Genomic DNA, 17,493 nt, shown 5'->3' on the forward strand with positions numbered 1-17,493 from the left:
AGTAAGAAAGCCAATAGCTTTAACTTGTAGTTACATTCAGGTACAAATGTTGACTGCATGCCAATGTTTGTGTTTTAGAAAAAAGATATATTTAAAAGCAGGTCCTTTATAGTGCTATTGCCTTCTTTTTCTTATAACATGCCCTACTCTTTATAAGATCATCGTATGAGCAGCAGTTAAAAGTCTTTCTGAGCATCAGTCTTTCCACATCATGTTGTTCTTCCTCAAGTCAACAACATATAATCGTACAGTTTTAGGCAACCATGGTAATTCTATAGTCACATGCCATCTCTGTGGGGACCTCAAGATCTCTATAATCACACTATTTCTGTGGGGACCTAGGCATGGCTATAATCACGCACATTCTCTTTGTCAAACGTGGTAATACCATAGTCACACACCATCTCTGTGGGAACTTGAGCATTCCTGTAATTACATGCTTGAGCATCATTAACTTTGCATTCTCTATATGGGTCTTTGTGAATACTGATAAGTAGTAAAGTTAGACTTTTGTCTAAGTTTACATTGTTGAAACTGAAAAGCAGAAAAGTTAGATTTTTTATCTAAGTTTACCATTGTGAATCGGGCCCTATTTTAATGAGGACTTAAACTCAATCATCTTCATGCAGTATATCTGTGGGGACTTAAACGCTATAATAACACGCTATCTTTGCGGGGGCTTGAACAAAACTATAATAAAACATTATCTTTGTGGGGACTTGAACATCATTATAAAAACATATCTCTCTGTGGACTCGAGCATTCCTGTAATCAAACGCAAGCTGTTTCGACTTGAAGCAGCAGGGGGTGCCATTAGGCATAGAGTTAAGATTGAATTGCATATAGCTGATTCTGAAGTGTGGTGGCAAAGTGAGCTAAAGAACGATGATGGATTCAACCCTGATCTGTAACTGGGGGGGAGCGTCTGAAACGTTTCAGCGCTCCGTCGATCATCTCCTTGTGTTTGCTTTGTTTGCCCTAAGTTGGCAGGGTATGCCCAGACATGGGTCCCTTGCTCACTTTACCACTGGATTTAAGCTAGCCTGGCTGATGAGGGGTGTTAGCCCGACACCGGTCCCAGGATGCTTTTTTCGGGTCCAGGGAAGACATGGCTTGGCAGTTCAGGCTGGACTGTTCCCATGAGGGGCAGGGTCAAGACTGATTTACAGATAGCTATGTCTGAACTTTGGTGGCGAAGTGAGTTAAAGAACCATGATGGATTCAACCCAGATATGTGACTGGGGTGAGTGTCTAAAAAGTTTCAGCGCTCCGTCCATCATCTCCTTGTGTTTGCTCTGACTGGACAGTAAAAGGAGTTTTTAAAGTGAATTATGTGACAATGTAGAATGTTGTTTTTTGCAATACACAACAACATGTAAATAAACTGTATACATCTTGCAGTTAGGAAAGCAGATATTGAGCACTGTATTGTAATTATGAAGTGTGCGGGAAACAGAGATTTTAATAGGATTAAAACAAACCAAGACACTTAATTGGCCATTCTCAAATGATTCACATATACCCAATTCCCGCACAGTATCATTTGTGTGCATATGGTTTTATCAGTAAAACTGTATGTGTGTGCAAATTTAGTGGTCATTTCAATGGAAAATGGGCTGTCTGTAAATGACACCATGCTACTGTAAGATGCTTTAGTCACATTACAGAATCACACTTCCTCCTATCCATTTAAGTTAGATGAGTGTCCTGGAAGGTGGGGTGCTATTTATAGCCTTCCCCACCAGTAAATTCAGTACCTCAGATTTGGAATTCATTAGGTATGATAAATTGCCTTCATTATGATTCTGTCCCCCAAAATTGTACATAGAAAATGTATTTCGCAAAATGCAAATCTGTCATTTCATGCTATATTTTAGTTTGAAATATGTCCTCATAGACATATGATGTTTAAATATGCAAAGTGAAATAATGGTGTCATTTTGGCAAATTTGCACAACAAGCATAATGTGAAAATCCAGAAATTACAGGAATTATGCCATTGTAATTTAACTTTTGCCCAAAGCTAGCCTGATTTCCGTGCTGTTTTGAGCTGTAGGCCCCACCAGTGATAGTGTTTAATTAAAGTAGCAAGGTTGTGCTGAGCCCTAATGTAAGCATAGAAAATAGGTCTGCCAATCATTGCAATGGTGGTAGAATAATAGTAACAATGAGTCTAGTAAGCCCCTGGTCCATTAGGTCACTTCACCTGCTGCATTATTGATAGTAAGTCCTGTGTGTTTCTTTAAGAATCCAAAAAGCTTTCTACTGCCAACATAAACTACATTTCTGGCTTCATTACACTCAAGGTTCAATTATTTTGCTTTAAACACTGCGTTCCCAATATATATATTCAATGTAAAGTTCAAGCCAGCATATACAGCAAGTGTGAATCTGCCTATAGCTACTACATTTTCTTCTAGAGATATCAGAAACACTTATTCCGGTCTAGAAACCCTTTTCCTGCACTGGTAAGTAGCTGCAGTGCACCCCAAATATGTAGCAACATGTAATATGCTGGTGCCGTGTCTCTTCATAGAACATACTTTAAAGAAATGATTTGGTTAATTGTACCAAATCGTTTGGTTTCTTTCCCTAATCCTATTTGTTTAAAAATATTCAACTTAGAATGGCAAGAATTAACGGTAGTAGAATGTGTTACATATTTCATGTATTCATTTACAGGTTGCAATGAAATGAGCACTTTGCAATTTGAAATCGTAGGTTTTGGCTGATCATTGGGTGTGTACAATTGTCACATACATGTAAATTCCGTGGACGCTGAAATAAATACAGTGCAGACATAATGTTAAACATATGTAGAACCCCATCTCTCTTTTTTTTTTTTTTGCTGAATGTTCCTTTCCGTTGCACTTTCAAGTCCAAAAGCAAAACGTGCTTTTAAGGGATGGGGGAGGGGAGAGGTGCTCCTTTCATTCCGCAGCGCGAGGTTCAGCGCTTTGAATGTGACCTCTGTCTCCAGGCCGAGAAGTCAAAGGATGCAATCTGCATACATTCACACCTGAATGCCGGTCACTTAAGGTGCTTCCATAGAAACCTTTGTATTGTTAATGCGGCGCTTCTGCTCCAACAGCTACTGATGGCAGTGTGTCTTTGAATGTCTTTCTTTTGTAAAAGCCTACTTGCAGGACCTGCCTATGTCCTTGTTTAGTAAAAGTAACTTGTTTGTCCTTCGTGTCTCACAGCTTTGTTTTTTTGTCGTATTACAGACAAAACAAGAAACGAGGGGAGTTCCCAACATTCTGAAATGTTTTCTTTAAGTTTTTCTGATCTGGGCAGCTAAAGCCTTTCTCATTTTTTACCCGGGAAGAGATAGAAGGGGGAATGCTGCATTCCGTTCGGGTGGGACAGTGCTTAGTGTGAAATAAGTGACACAACCACAAGAATCTCAAGACAATAAAAAAACGCCATGGTTTGGGGCACTCGGGCAGCCTTCAACCCCCATGAAGTGCACTGAGCACACATTCATTCCACTGGGTGTCAAAGTCCAGGGAAACTGGCAAAAACTTCAATTATGATGCAAGTGCATTGTATTCAAATTATTTGATGATGTCTGCAGGCCACGATACTAGAGTATCGCTGCAAGAGCACTGTCTGTATCTCATTCCTGGACTAGCATAGTGTAGCTCCCAAAAAGGCACACTGTGAAAAAAAATAGCAAACACAAATATGACAGTAACTAAATCACCAGGGGCCTCATTTATAAAAAGTGACGCATCGCTGCGTGAAAACAGCGATGCGTCACTTTACACTGCGCACTCCTTACGACATTCCTGATGCGTCATATTTAATGTATGACGCATCATGTCGCAAGGAGTTACAGATACGTCAGTATTTCTGACGTATCTGTAAGCGCAAAAGTGACGCATTGCTGGAGTGTGTCACAAAAGTGACGCAAGTCCAGCAATGCGTCCTTTCACATGGGGAAAGCCCCATGTGAAAGGGCTTGCGTCAGTCTTACGCCTGCTGTGAGGCAGGCGCAAGATTTTGATGCAACAGCATCCTAGAAGTTACACTGTGGAATCTCATAGATTTCACTGCGTCACTATTACAAGGCTTTTTGCGGGGGAACGCCCCCTCTGCATACATTATACCTGACGCAGGTATAATGTGGCGCAGGGGTTTAAAAAGTGACGCATCTACCTAGATGCGTCACTTTTTAAATATGGCGCAACGAGGCGCATTTTTTACACCGCTGGTGCGTCACAAAAAGTGACGCACCGGCGGCGCAAAACTGACGCAAGGCCTTCATAAATATGGCCCCAGTTCTATATAAGCACGAGGCAAATTAGTTTGAAATGATGCTTTGCTTTATCCTGCAGTGGGGTTAGGCCAAAAAGATAACTTACTAGGCTGATAGCCACACTACACTGGGGGATCACTGATGGGTAAAATCCTGATCTGTACAATGTAATTAGGTAATGATGGCCCCTAAACATGATCTGTTTAACTTGGGCTGTGCACGTCATGGTAAGGAATATTATCATTCATAGCTAAAACCATTTTTTTTCACAGAGAAAACAGTGTCTTTTTGATGCAGCTACTCTGCCATAAAGCATTCACCAGGGTGAAATTTAAATTACACTGGCATAATTCACATGAATTTGGGAATTTCGGGCCACACTTCTTGCTTGAGATTGCCAAAATAATGCCATTACGCCACTTGCGGTACAAAAGGGGGTGGTAATGGACGGAGCATCTGAACCAATCAAACACTCACACCCAGTCAAAAGATCTGGGTTTAATCCATCACCGTTCTTTAGCCCACTCTGCCACCCCAGTTCAGACATGGCTATATGCAAATCAGTCTGACCCTGTGCCTCATGGGAACAGTCCAGCCCGAACTGCCAAGCCATGCCTTCCCTGGACCAGAAACAAGCTTCAGAAGACCGGTTTGTGGCATTCCAGCCGTCTTCAGCCCGGCTTGCTTGAATCCAGGGGCAAAGTGAGCAAGGGACTCACGTCTGAGCATACCCTGCCACACTTATGGCGGCCAAAAGCCACTTTGCATAATTATACACCGTTTGTGGTAAGCATTTACTGCAAATGGCGCAATTTGTTGTAAAAAACTATTACCTAAGGACAAGAACAGCAGAACACAATTGGGTGTTGTTTGCGGAGCTTATGTTTAAATGCTATCTATCCTGGTCCAAAAATTGATGGAAGGATGCATTACATGCTAAAATATAATGCAAAATTATGGATATTTTCACATGGTTTTGTTATAATTCCATGCATATCCACAACAGCAAAATATGCAAATATAAACATATATTTTTCCAATGCATAGATAGTTCGTAGGAATATGTTTGTTCCTATGTCTTTTCCACCTTCAACACTGCACATGGTGTTGTACAAACAAAGATATGCTACACTGACAAAGTGAGTTTTCTTGGCTTTTAAAGGAATTATATGGGTTTTCTGAATCTTCTTTAACACATAGCGCCTGGTTACATATTGCACTGTACTCATGGAGTGGATACTCTGCACCTGTAAACACAGTGAAGCTACTACCATGCAATTACAAGTTCATGACTACAGTATGGCGAATAATTTGTAAACCCATTTAGTCAGGTGGAAATTCTGCATAGAATTTCAAGTTCTATGTGGAATAATGCTCACATTTAGCACCTGCTCTGATGCGGTATGCAGGGCCAGTGAGGAATTCGAGAAGGGAATGGGGCAAGGGAAAGGGAACAAATATGTTGTGAACATTACCTGCTCCCCCTAAGTACAATAGGATGTGCTAATTTGGGTGGGGCTTTAGGGGTGAGGTGAGGATAGTCTTGCAGCTCAGCCTCAGTTTTCTTTGTACCAGACAGACATTCTGGTGGGTTAATTCACTACCGGTAAATTTGGGTCTTGTGTTCCTATACTTGTGTTCCTGCAGCAAGGAAATCTGAGTCTGAGAACACGAGGCCAGTTACGATTAGGTAGAACAGTATTTTACCCTCACTGCTGAACCTTTATTAAGGGCTATACAATAGGTGCAGCATAGATCATCAAGAGTCCTAGATAATCTTAGTTATTTTAACAGGTATAGAACAAGCTTCCAAAAATACAGAGAAAGAACATTTTAGACATTAGTGTTGCAAGTGTCACTTCACTTACAGGACAGGTACAACACAATGCAGTATTCTCTCACGGGAAACATCCATTACAACGCATGTCGCTACAACTCATGCATTACAACCCATTATAAGGTAAGTAATGGAGATTTTTTTGTTTAGGGTGGGTATAGGTTTTGGGGAAGATGGGAATTGTAATATTTACCCCTACACTATCTAACACTTTCAGCACTGTTGCACTCTGGAGTGGGAATAGCTATTTTTACCCTGACACTATCCAACACTTACCCGACTGTTGCACTCACTGGAGTGGGAATATACATTTTTACCCCCACACTATCCAACACTTACCCTACTGTTGCCCTAAAAGTATTATGCGTTGTAACGGTATGCGTTGTAAAGGTATGCGTTGTAATGGAATTCATTGTAATGGTAGTTTTAAAAATGCGTTTATTGGCATGCATTGTACAATCATGTGATGAAATGGTAGTTTTGCTGTAAAAACCGCGTTGTAAAAGCATGCGTTGTAATTGTTTGCATTGTAATGTCATATATTCGCCTCTCGCGTGTACAGTACAGGGGATTGTTAATAAACTGTACATTTCTCTCACACATATACAATAGGTACTATTCAGTTTACACCAATGCATGCTCCAAACACACTGAACAGTTGTACCACCATTGGTAGAACTGCAAACTTCTTTCTTGTATAGACAGAATATGTACAGCACAGGTTAAAGAAGTGTTACTTCTTTCACGCACAAAACAAGTATAAAGCTTGGGCAGTGGCAGTGCAAGCTTAGTTATACTCAGCAGAGAAAGCTTTTCTCTCTATGTCTCTCACAGTACATGCAGGAAAAGTCCATGTTTATCTCATACACACCCTACAAATGATAGTAGATATGGATTTGCACCAAAACCCATGGGTGGTTCCATGGGAATGCCACTATATCACCCATGGAATGCTACCTTACCATAAGGTAGCGCAAATTACTTTTGGCAACTTTTCAACAGAAATTGAGACTTGAACTGGAAAGTAAATTCCAACACAACACTTTGCACCACATCTGCATCACTTTTGTTTGAGGATGAAATGGGGCGGTGCTCTCCCTGTGGTAAAGTATAATGAACATGTAAAAAGTTTATCAAGGTTTAAAAAAATGTATAACATATTTTTATGTTAGAAATTAATATACATTAAATTTATTTATATTTTTTTAATTTAGAACAATATAAAAAACTCATATCGCTATCAAATTAATTTGGAATTAATAGCTCCCTCGTCATGTGTTACTTACCTCACATATTATATCACTTATGAAATGTTCTGTGACATCCTTGATAAAATCAATGATGGATGACATGTGAAATGACATAATTGGTGCCAAAATTCTGCATGATGAAATGTGAATTACAGTTTCTTTAGTTAACTATTTCAGTTTGAATTTCAGTGTTTTAGAGTTCATAACATCATTTTGGTTTTAGTTTTTTACTGTGAGTACACACATATCTGACCTTTGATTTGATCTAGCTGATGTTTCCCTTACTTTGGATGCAGTTGCCAGAAGCAGGGCACCAGGACCAGATGGCATTCCTGCAGACAAATTTCATCAGGAAAGAGCAAACTGGTGCTGGTATAGCCTCTCTCTGTCAAGCTCTATTGCACACAGAGCCCCAATACCCGACTCCTGAAAAGAAGCGGAGGTCATCCCAATAGAAAGGTGATAGATCGCTCCAGTGTAATTACAGGCCAATCAGTCTGATCGACTGCATACAAATATTTTTGCTTGTTAGTTTTGGGCAAAATACCGGAGTGGACTATAGAAAATGACATCATAATTCGAGCAAGGTTTTCGAAAAAAATATCCATGTTGGACCAGGTTTTTCGCTTTCTCCTTCTGTATTGGAGGACTGTAGAGATCGATGGGGAAGTATTTATGTTGCTTTTGTCGATCTTAAATCATCTTTTGACTTGGTCCCACGCACAAAAGCTATGGCAAGTGCTGGGTGACCTGGGTATTCTTAAGAACCACCTGAGTTTACTGATTCGTATACATGAGGAAAATTATGCCCAAGGGTAGCCAGGGCCAAGTATCTGACTGGCTTCTCATTAATAAAAGAGTCTGCAAGGCTGCGTTCTGGTGCCACCTTGTTTTCTCGATTTCTTAATGATATTGTTAATTTTTCTTTCTAGTTCACAAATTGATGTCCCTTCTCTGGCTGGTACAAAGACAGCTATACTGCCATTTGTGGACAACACCTTATTGATCTCTGAGACACCCCAGCACACATTATCCAGTTTCAAGGAATTTTTTCTCTGCTCATATCTAGAGATCAATTCTGTTAAGACTGTTTATTTGTCCTTTAAAAAACATAAGTCATTCAGAGGCAGATTAGAGCTGTGGGGTTTACCACTCGAGAGGTTAGATGTTATCAATTATTTAAGTGATACTCTATCTTCCAACCTCTCATGGAAACCCCAGGTGGAACTACTGACACTTAACCTTAGCACCAGTGCTTCAGATTTATGATGCCAATGATGCCTTAGCGGAGCAGCTGCCACTGTTGAAGTGGCTACATTAGTTTTCTAAGCCACCAGACTAAGACTATCTGTTTAAGTCTTCATAATACCTATAATCATAGACATCACTGTGGACACATGCTATCTCTGTGGGGACTTGAACAAGTCTATAATCACACACTATCTCAGTGGGGTCATGGGTATCAATATAATCAAACACTACCTTTGTGGGGAATTGAACAAGACTGTCATCACACACTATTTCTGCGGGGACTGTGGTAACGCTATAATCACACAACAACTCTGTGAGGACCTGGATATTTCTATAATTACACACTACCACTGTGGGGAGCTTGACATCACTATAATTATAGACTATCTCTGTGGGGACCTAGCACCCCTATAATCTCACACTATCTCTGTGCGGACCTGGGCATCAATATAACCAATCAAATGCTATCTTTTAGTAATTGAACATGACTATCATCACACATATCTCCATGGGGACCTGCCATCCCTATAAACACACACTATCTATGTGGGGGCCTGGCACCCCTATAATCACACACTATCTCTGTGGGGAACTGCCATCCCATAAACACACACTATCTCTGTGGGGACCTGCCATCCCTATAATCACACACTATCTCTGTGGGGACCCGGCATCCCTGTAGTCACACACTATCTCTGTGAAGACCTGGGCCTCCCTATAATTACACACTATCTCTGTGGGGACCTGCACATCACTATAATCACATACTATCTCTGTGGGACCTGGGCATCAATATAATCAATCAAGCGCTATATTTGAGTAATTGAACATGACTTTTATCACACATATCTCAATGGGGACCTGGCATGTCTATAATTACATTCTATCTCTGTGGGGTTGTGGGTTCAATATACTTTAACTTTGTGGGACTTGAATATGACTGTCATCACATACTATCTCTGCAGGGACATCAACATGTATATCATAACAGGCTGTCTTTAGAGGGACTGGAACATTACATGTATCACACACTTTCTCTATAGGTCAATAATCACCATCTTAGTGGGCATCCCTGTTATCATGCACTATCGCTTTGTGGACCTAAGCTTCACTATAATCACAACATATCTCAACATCACTTGAACATGACTGTAACGACACTACCTGAGCAGGCACCTAGGCATCATTATAATCACATATTGCCTCTGCAGGAGCTGGAGCAGGACTTTTATAACAGCAAGAACCTCAACATTATTGTTATAACACTCTCTATGTGGGGACTTGAACATGACTGTAATCACATACTATCTCTGTGGAGATGTAACATAACAATCACTCACTATCTCTGAGGGGACCTGACCATGAATATAATCACACATTTTGCCAATGGGGTCTTGAGAGTGACTATAATTAAGCGCTATACTAATTCTGAATGAATGTCAGAATGACTCTCATTGTACACTTTCTCTACAGGGATTTGAACAACACTATCATAATACTCTCTATGTGGGACTTTAATATGGTTATAATCACACACTATCTCTGTGGGGGCCCGGGCATTCCTATAGTAACACACTATCTCAGTGGGGACTGGAACATGACTATGATCACACACCATCTCTGTGGGGACTTGAACATTACTATGATCACATATTATCTCTGTGGGGACTTGAACATGACTATGATCACACACTATCTCTGTGGGGACTTGAACATGACTATGATCACACACTATCTCTGTGGGGACTTGAACATTACTATGATCACACACTATCTCTGTGGGGACTTGAACATTACTATGATCACACACTATCTCTGTGGGGACTTGAACATTACTATGATCACACACTATCTCTGTGGGGACTTGAACATGGCTATAATACCATACTATCTCTGTGGAGACCTGGGCAGTCCTATAATCACAAACTATCTTTGTGGGACCTGTGCATTAATGTAATAGTGTTATTTCGGCATGAACTGCAGCATGACTATCATCGTACACCAAAACCACAATATCTGTGGAGACTTGGGCATCAATCTAATCATGCAACGTCTCTGGGGGCTTGAAAATTACCATCATCATATACTTTCTCTGTCAGCTCTAGAATATTATGAAGATGGTGCCAATTGGTGAGGTTGATGAAAAACAACTAGGTGGTCAGATGGCAACTTGGTTTTGCCATCTGACCCCATTGCAGGATCTTAAACCTCTTCATTAATTTAACTGTGTGTTGTTTTCATATTCCTTAATGTTTGTGAGCACTCAGTAATAGGCTAAATATCCGTGAATCCCTGCCCATGCACTTTATATATATGATAATTTTCTACTGTAAAATGCATTATTAGACAGATCCCTTTTCTAGCTACACCTAGGACATAATGACCTATTCAAATTTGACTAAAGTATCATGTCATTTATGTATGGCACTGAAAAATAGCATTTATCTATTACATAATGAATGTATTCAATCACAAATGAGAATTATTGAGTAGGTCCCCACAAGGATGGTAACACATGTCCAAGTCCCCACAATGATGGTTCTGTGCGCGTGATTAAATAACAACATATTTGTAAAATTGAAGCAGGATCCTGTATTATTAATTTTTTCTTAACATTTTTCTGTTATTGGTATAATTTTAAAACATTGGGAAGGGTTAGTCCCCACAAGGCTGGTGAAAACATAGTCCCCACAAGGATGGTAACACGTGTATGTGTGTGTGTGTGTGTGTAGGCTTTTAGAGCTCCCAGGGGTTATTACTGTTAACCACATTATTAACAGGAAACAACTGCACATTTGATGAATATCCCAATCTTTGACTATTTGCATTTATCTTGTGCAAATACACCACACTTATGCATATTATGCCGGCATTACATCCTGCAAACACACACGTCAAACCCACTGTGCATGAATTGTAGGCAGCTAGGGATTGGTTGACCATCGCTATGTATCATATGGCTAAACAACCAATTTCTTTGTGTTGAGTGTTTCCATATCATGAGAGTATATGTGCTCGTATGCTAAGAGCTGTGGACTAAAAACACAGGACTGGCTAAAATTCACTCAGATGGCCAGGGGTCAATGGCCAGCTGTGCATGCTCTCACTCACGTCACTACTCATCATGGAACATCTAGTTGGGGATCTTGCACTCACCTTTGTTGCTGGAGTCAGCTTTCTGGCTGCCAAACATCCTCAGGGAGAATTTATTTTGACCCCCACTTGGAGCAAATGACGTAAATAGGTCGGTGAGTGACTGCTTTTGTCAGAGAGATCAGCACCTGAGCATAATAGGACAGAATGTATGAAGCTCTGTGGTAATACTGAATAAGCAGCTACCTATGTTATGCCATCTATTAATGTAATAACTGCACTTTCACAATTGCTTTATTGACCTTCCTGCTTTATCAAATTTGCTTGAAAATGCACGATTTTTCTTCTTTTTTTTCAAAATTTTCTTGTGGGGGGTAATCCCCCCAAACCCCCCTTTTGGGGTTCGGGCTCGCTCGCTGCGCTCGCCCGCTACGGTGCTGTATGCTAATTAGTTTGCGCCCCACCACTTTAAAATCTCACCCACCGCTACTGGGTGCTCCTAATGCCATCGGCCACCAGGAGTCGTCCCAGGCTGAGGGGGTGGAACCGAGGATGAGGACCTTCCGTGTTGTCCGAGTTCAGTTTCAGACCGCTGTTCCTCATCCAGTCGGCTACTGCCTTTATTCCTTCGTGGAGGTTGGTTTTGGCAGTGCGGGGGTCCTTGGTGAGTGAGAGGATCAGCTGGGTGTCATCAGCGTAGATGATGCTTAGGTCGTGCCGTAGGGCGACATGGGCGAGTGGTGCCATGTATATGTTGAACAACGTTGGGCTGAGGGATCACCCTTGGGGTACGCCGCAGATGATCTTGGTGGATTTGGAACGGAAGGGAGGGAGGTGGACTCTCTGGGTTCTCCCGGAGAGGAAGGAGGTGGTCCAGTCCAAGGCCTTCTCTTGGATTCCGATGTCGTGGAGGCGTGCTTTAGTGTGCGATGGCAGGCTGTGTCGAAGAAATTCCAGACTCTCAGAGCACGAGGTCTGTGGCTTGACCAGTGGAACTGCAATAAAGAAGATAACGTAGACCAGTTCTACCTCTCCCGACCTTTGAACTGTTCATTGAGGAAAGAAGCCCTTGTCTGGAAGGAAAATCTGCACAAGGCACAGCGGACAGAAGCCGCAGCCTGAAAGGAAGGTATGCACAAGGCGCATCTGACAGAAGCTGCAGCCTGAAAGGAAGATCTGCACAAGGCGAATCTGACAAAAGCCGCAGCCTGAAAGGAAGATCTGCACATGGCGCAGCTGACAGAGGTCCTGACTGGAAGGAAGATCTGCATAAGGCACAGCTGACAGAAGTCCAGCCTAGAAAGGAAGATCTGCACAAGGCGCAGCTGACAGAAGCCCTATCTGGAAGGAAGATCTTCACAGGGCGCAGCTGACAGAAGTCCTGCCTGGAAGGACGATCTGCACAAGGCGCAGCTGACAGAATTCCTACCTGGAAGGACAATCTGCACAAGGAACAGCTGACAGAAGTACAGCCTAGAAAGGAAGATCTGCACAAGGCGCAGCTGACAGAAGTCCTGCCTGAAAGGAAGATCCGCACAGGGCACAGCTGACAGAAGCACCTATATCGAAGGAAGATCTGCACACGGCCCAGCTGACAAAAGTCCTGCCTGAAAGGAAGATCTGCAGAACGCGCGGCTGACAAAATTCCTGCCTGGAAGGAAGATCTGCACATGGCAGAGCTGACAGAAGTCCTGCCTGAAAGGAAGATCTGCACAAGGCGCAGCTGACAGAATTCCTTCCTGGAAGGACAATCTGCACAAGGAGCAGTTGACAGAAGTCCAGCCTAGAAAGGAAGATCTGCCCAATGCGCAGCTGACAAAAGTCCTGCCTGGAATGAAGATCTGCACATGGCAGAGCTGACAGAAGTCCTGCCTGGAAGGAAGATCTGCACAAGGCACAGCTGACAGAATTCCTTCCTGGAAGGACAATCTGCACAAGGAGCAGCTGACAGAAGTCCAGCCTAGAAAGGAAGATCTGCCCAATGCGCAGCTGACAAAAGTCCTGCCTGGAATGAAGATCTGCACAAGGCGCAGCTGACAGAAGTCCTGCCTGGAAGTACGATCTGCACAAGGCGCAGCTGACAGAATTCCTTCCTTGAAGGACAATCTGCACAAGGAGTGGAGAAGTGTGGCTCACTGGTTAGAGCAGGCAGACCTTGAAGCAGAGGTCAGACCCGGGACCAGGGTTCAATTCCCGACGCGGCAGGGTCTTGAGCTCAAATGTCCACGGACTCGATAATTCTCGCTTTGGTGCCTGACCTAATCATGGGTTCACACTCTGCAACTCTGGGCATTAAGCTTGCTTAATCTCCACAACGGCCCCCGCGGCGGGATGCCTGGCTTTCACCTTGGGGATGCCCTGTAGGGGCTATCTCACAGGGAAAAGCCAGGACGGGTTCCCAAGGCAAGCTCTTAGAGACCCCTGGGTGATAAGCGCTATATAAATCCAATATACAATACAATACAATACAATACAATACAATGAGCAGCTGACAGAAGTCCAGCCTAGAAAGGAAGATCTGCACAAGGCGCAGCTGACAAAAGTCCTGCCTGGAATGAAGATCTGCACATGGCGCAGCTGACAGAAGTCCTGCCTGGAAGGACGATCTGCACAAGGAGCAGCTGACAGACGTCCAGCCTAGAAAGGAAGAGCTGCACAAAGCGCGGCTTACCGAAGTCCTGCCTGGAAGGAAGATCTGCACAAGGCGCAGATGACAGAAGTCCTGCCTGGCGGTGACCTCAAAGCAGTGAGAGACCAACAAACCACAAGATCCTTCAAGCCCAGCTAGCCACACTGGACACAATGACCACCAAAGGCCTGATTTAGATTTCAGCAAATGGTTTATTCCATCCCAAATGTGACAGGTATCCTGCCCGCCCCATTAAAAATGCATTACATCCTGTGGCAATTATAATAAGACAGACAGGATATCTGTCACGTTTTGATTATGCCTTGGTGCAGTTCACAGTGTTTTACTCCGCGGAACTCCACACATGCCAGGAAAACTCTGCCGTACTCCACGGACTTCCGCAAGTGGCAGAGTTTGTTAAGTTGCGCTTGGCTTTAATGCCAGGAGTTTGTCCCGCACTGTAAAATCAGCGCAAACAGCACTACATGTTGCGCCAGAAAGCGCTGCTGCTTTCTGCCACTCGAATTGACATTCTAATCAGGTGGCAGCTTCATCAACGAGAATGGCAGATTTCTTCACATGAGTGGTCGTGACCTGCCTTGACCTCCTGCAATGAGAAATCTCACCAGGAGGAGGTCTAGCGTGTTATATTTTCTCACAAGTACTCACCACCTTACCGTTGGTGAACCGCTTGAGAAAAAAAACCTCAGTTCTGCATTACTTTGTGGAGTTCTTTGGAACTCCGCACACTGGGCAAAAATTTGCGAGCTACGCCGACAGAGATGAATTCTTCACCAACCCCTAGTTTTGTGGCAATAATCTGTTAGACAAACTCAAACTAGGCCATATGTGTGCAATAAGTATTGTAGAAGAAGTGAGAACCATGGCCTTGTGACTATCAGGCCGTTATCTGACTTCTGATGAACCCCACAGAGTGAGTGTGCAACCAGAGGGCAGAAGGGGGGCCGAAGGACAGGAAATTAGATAAACTTGAAGATGAGAAATATGGAAAGGTAGAAATGTCGCATCACCTGTGGATAATTTACACCTCCTCCTGTTCTACCAAATGCCCATCCGGTCACAAAGTGGCATCCTGGGCCCCAAACAGACAAATACATGCCAGATGCCATGTAATGGTGGAAAAGGGGGAAAAAAGAGTAATATGCGCACATCTGCTCTGGGATATGTCAGGTAAATTATTGGTTGTGATGGATTCTCTATAAGTACTAAAGGACTGATATCGTTGAATATTAAATTATATGAATCAACGTTTGTTTTCCTTATCTGCGCTTATAATGTAAAGGATGGGCCTTACAGTGAACCCCTTGTTCTGTTTGACACAAAAGCCCCGGAAGGAGCTGCAACTTACAGAACGTTATCTACTTTAGGAAGATCTAAAGACTTGCTTTTTAAAGTTGTCTTTCAGGGCCAGAACCGAGCGCTGTAAGTTCCACTAGTTTCGGGGAGATGGCCAGATGTTATGACGATAGGAAACCCCGCTCAACTCACAATAATGTTCCAATCTTCCAAGTTAGAAGAAACGAGAAATGCTTGAACCAAGGGAGCTGTTGAAAGTGTCAAAGGTTGCTTAAGAACAGCGAGGTAAAGACAGGAGTTGGCATTTGAGATGATCTTAAGTGAATAGGAAAGGAACGAGAAGTGTGTGAATGGAGTAACTTTTGTTGTATACCTCGTGAAAAAGTTACTGGAAATTTTGCAGCCCACCCTGATCCATCTCTTTTTCTAAACTGTATTGTTGTTTAAATGAAATTCTGACCATATGCGTCTATCTTAAGCTATACCTCGAGCACTTGGGTGCTCCAGGGGCACCCGTACTTTGCTAAGTTAGCCTGTAAACACTGGTAAATCACCTCCTTTTCAGACATTAATAAGATATCACCTGATCAACAGAACTTTTAGTTAAATATCTTTGTATGATGAACAATTCCTTGCTAAGTTTTAAAGGCGGTAAAGAAGAAGGGGAAGATTTACTAATATTTTGCGCCGTATTTTCGTCACAAAAGTGGCACAAAACAGCGCTAAATCTTTTTTTCCTAATTCACTTTCCAGCCCTACTCTTGTTTAGCGGTACAAAATGGGGTGGTGATGGAGGGAGAATCTGAATCAATCAAACACTCACACCCAGTCAAAAGATTTGGGTTTAATCCATCACCGTTCTTTAGCCCACTCTGCCACCCCAGTTCAGACATGGCTATATGCAAATCAGTCTGACCATGCGCCTCATGGGAACAGTCCAGCCCGAACTGCCAAGCCAGGTCTTCCCTGGACCGGAAACAAGCTTCTGTGGACCGGTTTCTGGCATTCCAGACGTCTTCAGCCCGGCTTGCTTGAATCCAGTGGCAAAGTGAGCAAGGGACTCACGTCTGAGCATACCCTGCCACGCTTATGGCGGCCAAACGCGGTACAAAAGGGGGTGGTGATGGAGGGAGCATCTGAATCAATCAAACACTCACACCCAGTCAAAAGATCTGGGTTTAATCCATCCATTGTTTAGCGCTGGAAATAACGTAAAAGTAATGTGAAGCAGTACATATCACTGCTTCGCAATACTTCACACCTTGGGGGCCTGTCAAGGTGGGTGCATGGACGTTCCCGTGCAACCACCCAAGGTTTCTCACGCTAAAACCAATTTACCAAATACAGTAGATTGGGTGTAGCGTGAAAAAATTGCACCCTTTTAAACTAGGCGCAAGGAAGGAGAAATGCTTTGATTTATCCTTCCTTTTCCGACTTTGCATGCATGAAGCTCTCTGCAACACGCATACAAAGTGGGAAAAGCTTTCCCTCGTGTCTAGGCATAGTATTTTGTACAGGAAGGGTGTCATCCTGTACAAAAATCTATGCTAGACTCACACACTCACACCCTAGTGCTCTGGTGCTAAGGAGTGTTTATGGCGCAGGGCTGCTGTAATCAGTGCTGGCGCAAGGGAAAGGGAAGGATAGAGACATATCTTTGAAAATATGGTGCTTTCCTGCTCCCTCCCTGTCGAGCATCGTAGCCTCGCGGGGGTGCTGCACTGCATTGCGTGGAGATTTGGTAAATCTCCCCCGAAATGTCTTTTACAACCAGTTAACATTGTGAATTATAATTCCAATATGTTTCAATTTAGTAATTTTCAATATCTTTACATCCAACAGAAAACAAGCCTTG

The 17,493-nt window shown here is 42.9% G+C and overlaps 1 protein-coding gene across 1 annotated transcript in view; it reads right to left on the bottom strand.

The window, feature by feature from the left end:
* LOC147665616 (uncharacterized) overlaps window positions 1-17,493 on the bottom strand; it is a 232,184-nt gene that overhangs the window by 118,803 nt on the left and 95,888 nt on the right. The window lies entirely within an intron of this gene.

Source organism: Lissotriton vulgaris, unplaced genomic scaffold (assembly GCF_964263255.1).
Source record: "Lissotriton vulgaris unplaced genomic scaffold, aLisVul1.2 SCAFFOLD_732, whole genome shotgun sequence".
NCBI lineage: Eukaryota > Metazoa > Chordata > Amphibia > Caudata > Salamandridae > Lissotriton > Lissotriton vulgaris.